At 41.8% G+C, this 8,580-nt stretch overlaps 1 long non-coding RNA gene across 1 annotated transcript; it reads right to left on the bottom strand.

Moving 5' to 3' along the window:
* Positions 1–2,955: 2,955 nt before the first annotated feature.
* On the bottom strand, positions 2,956–7,927 carry LOC144240892 (uncharacterized). The gene is made up of 3 exons (XR_013337883.1): positions 7,741–7,927; positions 5,726–5,933; positions 2,956–3,065 (listed from the first exon to the last, which is right to left on the bottom strand). It is a non-coding gene; the product is annotated as an uncharacterized LOC144240892 (long non-coding RNA).
* Positions 7,928–8,580: the final 653 nt, after the last annotated feature.

The raw sequence follows: 8,580 nt of genomic DNA, 5'->3' as shown, positions 1-8,580 counted from the left end.
CTTTCTCTCTCTCTCTCTGTGGGATTGTGGGTGATCATCTCTAATACTCGGACGCTTGGTTTCAGGCCACAGTGTTTGGCAGAAATTAGTGATTTTTCAGGATGTCAGAAGGTGCCCACAACTGGCACTAGTGTATTTTTTGTCATTTCAAAAAACCTGTGGACAGTCCTTTGCTTTTCCATACAAGAGTAAACTTAAGAATGCTTTACTTCATTCTAGGTCAGGTTGCCTGCAGATATAGACCCTTTCTTCTGCTGCCTTATTGCCAGTTACATTAAATACAGTATATGACAAGAGCTTGTGAATACTGAACTGTAGTCAACATCTGTGTGACATACAATGACCCTCATGCAGAAAAAGATTCCATTGAGTCAAAAGATAGCAGTGATTCTGTTAGTTTAGTGATAGTCAAAGGTGTCCTATACAATAACCCTCCTCTCTCTTGTCTCCCTCACACCAGCCACGAAGGTTTTCAAAGGTAAGTGCAGGTTAATTTATTTTTCTTTATATTTTGTATTTTCTGTATTATTTCCTACTATATTACAGTACTGAAATCATTTTTATATGAATATTTTTGGATTGTGGAACAAATCATCTGAGTTTCCATTATTTCTTATGGGGAAATTTGCTTTGATATACAAGTGCTTTGGATTACAAGCATGTTTCCGGAATGAGTTATGCTTACAAAACCAAGGCTTTACTGTACTTCCTTTCTGCTCCCAGCCATCTGCCTTTTGTCCAAGGAGAGTGCAGTCAAACTCAGATGGGTGCCTAGAAGTGGGGGAGATAGAGACAGCATGTTTCCGGTAAGAGGAGAGAAACCAGAAAAGAGGAGGAGGGTGCAGACACAGGAGAGAGGGGAGTCACTGGGGGTTCTGCTGGATGGGAGACTGAGAGCAGCAATTCTCAGTGATGCCTCAAGTCCTTACAGGCTCCTAGGGACAGAACTGGTGGGAAAGTCTTATCACAGAAATGAATTGTGCCAATTATTCAATTACCTGCACTTATAAAAATTGGTGTGATGCTTGGTACCTGCAAGAGGAGACCCAGGGAAGCTGTAATTCAAAACTGAGCTAGATTAGCTGAGCCCTTTGATGAGAATCTCATTGACCTCTCCCTTCATTTAGCTGAGCTCTGGCCATCCCTTAAGTCTCCTTTTAGGAAAATTGATTTCAGCTTCACATAATTATGCAGAGGGTATCAACATGTTAGATGCTGAATTCTTTTTTTTTTTTTAAGATTTTATTTTTTAAGTAATCACACCCAGCATGAGGCTCAGACTCATGACCTTGGGATTAAAAGTCATATGTTCTTCCAATTGAGCCAGCCAGGTGCCTCAACTCCGATTTCTTTTTAAAAAGGGAAAGACAGGGCACCTGGGTGGCTCAGGTCATGATCTCATGGTTCATGGGTTCAAGTCCTGTCTTGGGCTCTGTGCTGACAGCATGGAGCCTGGAACCAGCTTTGGATCCTGTGTCTTCCTGTTGCTATCTGCCCCTCCCTCACTCACCCTGTCTCTCTCTCACAAATAAATAAATATTTTAAAAAAGAAAAAGGGAAAGACAGTAGCTTCTTTATATCTCATGGCCCTTTGGCTTATCTACCTTTTATAAAGCTTATCATATTATACTGATTTCTCTTTTCATGTTATCATTCCTGCTATTCTGCAAATTTTCCAAGAGCATCCTTATGTTCTCAGTGCCTAGCACAGGGCCACTTATAGTGACAAAATACCACTGTTTAGTCAAATTATTTAATGAATATGTGAAATGTATTTAAGGGGAGAAAAAAAACCCAGTATGTAAATATTGGCTATAACTATATATTGGGAAGCATGTGTCTTTAGCAAAATATCAGAAGAGCACATGGAGTTAATTCATAAAAAAATGAAATGTATTGTGGGGGGTTCCCTCATAAAGTTATGTCCATTAGGAATTTTTAAAACTTTTTCTTTTGAGGAGCGCCTGGGTGGCTCAGTCAGTTAAGGGTCCGACTCTTGGTTTTGGTTTAGGGTGTGATCTCATGGTTTGTGAGTTCAAGCCCCATGTTGGGCTCTGTGCTGACAGCATGGAGTTTGCCTGGGATTCTGTTTCCCCATCTCTGCCTCTCCCCTACTCACTCTCTTTCAAAATAAGCAAACTTAATTTTTTTTCTTTTGAATAACTTGAAACACAAAGTTGTCCACAAAGGGGGCACCTGAGTGGCTCAGGTGGTTAAGTATCTGACTTTGGCTCAGGTCACAATCTCTCAGTTTGTGGATTGGAGCGGGGCTCTACGCTGACCAGTCGGAGCCTGGACCCTGCTTCGGATTCTGTGTCTCCCTCTGTCTCTGCCCCTTCCCCACTCACGCTTTCTCACTCTCTCAGAAATAAACATTGAAAACAAACAACTTAAAAGTTGCTCCAAAAGTGCAGAGAGTTCACATACAGCATTCAAACTGCTTCCCCACTGTTATCATCTTACATAACCTTAGTACTTGTATAAAAATCAGAAAATTAGCATTATTATAAAACTGTTAATTAAATTAGACACAGTTTTGAATTCTACCCATTTCCTCCCTAATGTCTTTTTTCTGTCCCAGAACCCAATCCATGATCCACATCATATTTGTCATGTTTCCTGATTTCCTCCAATCTGTACTCATTCCATAGACTTTCATAACCTTTACACTTTTGAAAAGTACTGGTCAGTGATTTTGTGGAATGGCCCTCATTTGGGGTTTGTCTGATGTTTAATAGATTGAGATTCTCCACTTGGGGGAGGAATCTCACAGAAGTGTTGTCTTTCATATCCTCCGGTAGGCACGTGGTGAGCTTTCGATAACATTTGACTAGAACTTGGACTCAGTGTGCTAACACTGCTTCCATCACCCCAGACCTCCTGGTTGGTGGCAGTATATGTCCGTCAGTGAAACAACAGAAACAAACCATTACTTTTAAGAGCTGTTCAGGGGCAGCTGGGTGGCTCAGTCGGTTAAGGATCTGACTCTTCATTGCAGCTCAGGTCTTGATCTCAGGGTTGTGAGTCCAAGACGTGTGTTTGGCTCCTCATTAGATGAAGCCTTACTGAAAAAAAAAAAAAAAGCAAAAGCTGCTCAAAAGACAAATTCTTAAGGAAAAAAACAACAACTAATAACTATGTGGAAAAATAGCCAACCTGAACTTAGTGGTGGAAGTATAGTTAGTGATGAGGCATAGAGACCATGCAGCAGTGAAGGTCTGGAAGCCACAGAGGACAAGAGGCTGATTAAGAAGCTACCAATCTATGCTAGTTCTCCCCAGACAGGGACAGAGTTAAATTGGGGTGAAAGGCTTTGGGGGCATAGGAAAATAATCACTGTACTGCTTTTAGTGGAATTCTTAGGGTCAGAAACCTATTCTTTGGAGGAAGGAAAGGATTAGCAGCTGGCTATTCTTTCTCCTTGAGAAGCCACTGGAAAGAAAGAGAGGGAAAAGAAAATAAAGGCTGATAGAGGTTGATAGAGTTGACTCTATCAACTCTCCTTGTGAAATTCTAACGATATGCCTCCTGGAAAGGAAACTAATGGGTAGTTATTCATAGGAGAGCCCTTATCTATGAAAACTTTTCAGCAGGATGTACTTGGTCAGTCTAGGGTGGCTTATGGTAAACACACCTGGAGTCTAAGAATTTATGGGACATCGCTCCCTGGAAAATGACCTGGAAGCGATGTAAGTATGTGAGTATTGCACGGAGGTATTTCATGACCCATGTTATTCTTTTTGCTGTAGTGATGATAACAGGCATCACTTGGAGATCTCCTATGTTAAATCTGGGCCAGAGGAAATTCTAATATAGTAAGAGAAGACCCACAGGGCAGCTTTCATGGACCGAAGGTCTCCAGGATTCACCTGTACCTCATAATTACTGGTACTCTTGAAATTATTAGTAACTATTATTACTGGGCAAGATCTCTATCTTCTGTGAGTTTGACTTGATAATCTGACCCTTTGTGTTGTCTTATCTTGAATACCCAAGTGTTATACACAGTTTATATTTTCTTTATTTCCCTTAGTTTTTAGAAATCTCACTTTAGGTGAGATATTTATAAAATCCTTGTGCCTGATACATAGTAAAGTACTCAATACTATTAGTTTATCCTCCTTCTTTTTTAATGTTTATTTATTTTTGAGAGAGAGAGAGACAGAGCACGAGCAGGGGAGGGGCAGAGACAGAGAGGGAGACACAGAATCAGAAGCAGGCTCCAGGCTCTGAGCTGTCAGCACAGAGCCTGATGTTGAGGCTCGAACTCACAAACTGAGATCATGACCTGAGCCGAAGTTGGACGCTTAAGCGACTGAGCTACCCACGTGCCCCTAGTTTATCCTCCTTCTTGTTCTTCAGATGTGTAGGCTTGTCTCAGTTACACTGATGGAAAACAGGAGAGGGCACCGTGTGGTAGTGGCATGTGGGACAGAGTTGAAAGATTTCACAAGTACAAATGCTCAAGATGAAGGACCTGTTGAATACCTATACAGCCTTCCTTTCCTTTTTGGAGATTTTTCTCTAACAGGAGCTCTTCTCTTGTTCCTAGAGGAGCTCCAAAAAGAAGCCCCGGGAACACTCATGGTAAGGCCATAAAGGTCATGAGTGCTCATGGCTCACTCAAGGTCAGGGCTCACTCAAGCAGTGTGCCTTTCCTGTTAATGCCTCTCACTGTGGAGTACAGCTCTCAGGTCCACAAGCTCAGATACCTGATTTGTTAGTGCCTCAAAAGAAAATCCATCTTTTACAGACAGACTCACATCAACTAAACTCACGCAAGCTAAAGCATACAAATGTAAGCATGTTCTTATTTATATGAAAGATACAGGGAACAGCAGACATCTGTATCCTCTGGCTAGCATATTCTCTATAAGCAATCTATTTGGAAAACCATAGTAGAATCAGAAGGTCACTTGGTGAGCAGGCATTCATTCTGAAAAATTTATTTAGTGCCTTTTAGGGGGACCAGAAAGCTTTGGGAACAGAGGTTACAAGCATCAACAATATTTACAGATCCCTGCCCATGGAGGGGGTACATTCCTAAGAGGAGCCAAGAAACAAGTAAACAATGGTTAAAACTATCCTCAGATAGAGATAAGTACTATAAAGAAAATAAAACAAGATGAGGAGATAAGGTGTACTGGGTGACATGGGAAGGCATGTTAGCTGGGAAAGCAAGACAAGAAAAAGCCAGCCACGTGAGCTGGGGCTGGGGAAACAGTGCCAAGGTCCTGGTGCAGACGGAGTTGGCAAGTTTGAGGAACAGAGAGAAGGCCAGTGTGGCTATAGGAAAGTGAGCAAGGAGCAGAGTGGTGGTGACAAAGTAGAGAAGGAAAGTGGAGCTGAGTTCTCACAGGGCTCCGAGGGCTACAATTAGGAGTTAGAGCACTGTTCTCTCTGCCGTTGGAAGCAACTAGATGACTTCAGGCAGAGGACTGACTTTATAAAGGATCCTACGGCAGGGGGGCGGACAACAGATGGGAGGGCAGAAAGGAAGCAGGGAGACCAGTTAGGAGGCCACTGAAGTGGTCCTGATGGGAGATGATGGGGTTTGGGAAAGAGCCACGGTGAAGACCAGAAGATTCGAAAAACATTTTTGGGGGTGCTGCTGATGGGGCTCCTTGACTGGAGGTGTAGGAAAAGGAAAAATCAAATATGCCTCCTGGGCTTGGATAGTCAGACAAAGGGTATTAATGGCACATGTTGTGACTAGTGTAGATACCTGTCCGTATTAGCCTGCTGGATCCTTCTTTATGCCTGCCTTCAAGACCAGAGAGATGAGCCAAGACTGTTGTTCTCCAGGCACAAGGGGGTGATGGGTACTGCTTGTGCTGCCTTCTGATCCTCTTTCACTGTGCATCCATCCAATCCATCCAACCAGTATTTATTAAGCACTTCCTGCATGGCTAACACTGCTTTAGGTCTTGGGACTGAAGCAGGAAGGAAATAACACCAGCAAATATCAATAGTTTGTTGGGAGAGTTTGTGCTCTTTGGAAGAAAGTCACTCGCCATTCCTCCCTTCTCCCTCTTTCTTACAGCCTCCCCACTGAGCTATAAAGCTTTCTTGGGTCAGCCCTCCCCCAACCCACCCTCCCATCCAACCTTTCCACCTCACTCCATCCTCAGCGGGCTTATGCAGTCAGTTTCCCCAAGACCTTCTGTGGGACTTCCCCCACCTCCAGCTGGGGTCACTCAACTCTCATGTCTTCCCAATCTAACCTGGCAAACCACAGATGGGTCATCTTGCAGATGAAGTGAGGGTGGGTTTTCTTCAGACACAATCTAAGGGATGAGCTGAGAGACTGCAGGAAGCAGCTGAAATCACCATGAGTTCAGGAAACCAAGGGAATCCTAAAATACCTTTATCTCTGTGTCCTTAAAAAGTCTGTCTCTCTCCAGGTGCCTGGGTAGCCCAGTCAGTTGAGGATCTGACTTCAGCTCAGGTCATGATTTTACGGTTTGTCAGTTCGAGCCCCGGCTCAAGCTCACTGCTATCAGTGCAGAGCCTGCTTTAGATTCTCTGTCCACCTCTCTCTCTCTGCCCTTCCCCGACTCTCAAAAATGAATAAACATTAAGGGGAAAAAAAAGCCCACCTCTCTCATTATCTCCTGCATCCCATCAGAGCAGTGATTGGTACTGACCAGACCTCAGCTTGTTTATAGAATGGTCTCTTCCGGACACTTGTCCCTGCCCTCTCCTCATTCTTTATAAGAACAAATCACTTTATATTTCTACAACATTTTTCAAGTTGAAACATGCTTTACCTATTTGACAAAATGTCACTTCATTTTTAAATGACCTTGGGGAAGCAGACAGTGCAGATATCAACGTGCCTGTCCTCTGAACATGCAAATGGCTTGTCTGATGTGGCCTTTCAGTCTGGTGTTATTATGACTGTGGTCACATTACCCCTTTGCTTAAAGCTTTAAAAACAATGTGTTCTTTAGTAATCGCTATACCTCTATTAACATACATATAGGTGCTCTATCTAAATATGGAAAATGCCCATAATCTGAATGTGTGTTGCCCATGCTTGCTTTTCTCAAAGATACATTCCTGGAAACTATCTGATAAAGCTGATCCAAGTTTCCCGTAGAAAAATGTAATCTCTGAGAATTATGTTGCCAATGACCCAGTATCAGCTGAATCACAGATTAGAATCAGAGTGCGTTGGAAAAGCAGTGTGCTATCTATTAGAAACTTCTAAAGCAATCTGATTTACCACTTAAAGTGGTAAATAATGGAATTTTAGAATGAGAAGGAACTGTGAGGTCATCTAACACAGTTCATTTATTTTGCAGATAAGGACCCTAAGACCCAAGAGGCAAAATGAACCCCACAAGGTCGTATATACATACATACATACATACATGTATATATATATATACATACATACATGTATGTATGTATGTATATATACAAACATATATATATACATATGTGTGTGTATATATATATATATATAAATATAAAGTCAGAGGAAGCTTCTGGCTCTTACCTGGAGATTTCCCCACCACTCCATTTAGTGGTCCCCTTTTAAAAGTCCCAATTTTACCAGCACTGATTATTCGAAGAATCCCTGTGTGAGGGGTGAGGGTGGGGATAGGGAATGAGGGTAGGGTTCTTCTTTCAACTCCTGGGTGTGTTTTTTTTTTTTTTTTCAAATCTTGAGATATAAATTGTATACAGAGGTTTTAAGCAAATGGATTGATGAATTTTGACAAATGCACATACCTTAAAAGTCATATCTTGCGGGGCGCCTGGGTGGCTTAGTCGGTTAAGCGTCCGACTTTCGCTTAGGTCATGATCTCGCGGTTCGTGGGTTCGAGCCCCGGGTCGGGCTCTGTGCTGACTGCCAGCTCAGAGCCTGGAGCCTGTTTCAGTCTGTGACTCCCTCTCTCTCTGACCCTCCCCTGCTCACGCTGTCTCTCTCTCTCCTGGAAATAAATAAAACATTAAAAAAAAAAGTCATATCTCGCAGTCGAAGTGATGGGTAATAGGGTAGATGCATAATTTTATGAGAGTTCCAGCTTCTCCACATCCTTACCAACACTTGTACACTCAGTATTTTAAATTTTAACCAATCTAGAAGCTGTATATATCTGCTTGCTACACTTTTAATTCTATTTACATTATACTTTTAATTTCTATTTACCTGATGATTAATAAAGTCGTCCATCTTATTATGACCAATGTATGTCATATTATGACAATGTATGTACTATTAAGCATACATAGAATAATTTATAAATTCAACCAAATGAATAAACAAACTAAAGACTGATAATTTTGTTAGTTTCCTTAGACTTAAGGGCTTCTGCAGGAAAATTAGGGTATTCTGGTTTTCTATGCATGAACTCTCCAGGCAAGATTCAACAGATGATTTCTTTCCTGTCGAACAAATTATTTGTAGCAAGCAGATATATTCAGGAGTGTGCCATTAGTGATTCTTTCTAAAGTAGTTGTCCTAGCAATTAAATATTTGATGATTTCAATAAGGGCATTAGTTATAAAAATTTAAGAGGGCATAGGTGGAGTATAGGGAACATGTGACCTTTGAAGTCATAGAGAATT

The sequence above is a fragment of the Crocuta crocuta genome, unplaced genomic scaffold (genome assembly GCF_008692635.1).
Source record: "Crocuta crocuta isolate KB4526 unplaced genomic scaffold, BGI_CrCroc_1.0 scaffold197, whole genome shotgun sequence".
NCBI classification, from domain to species: domain Eukaryota; kingdom Metazoa; phylum Chordata; class Mammalia; order Carnivora; family Hyaenidae; genus Crocuta; species Crocuta crocuta.
The sequence above is the reverse complement of the archived record's forward strand: the minus strand, read 5'-3'. Positions and strand labels throughout refer to the sequence as shown.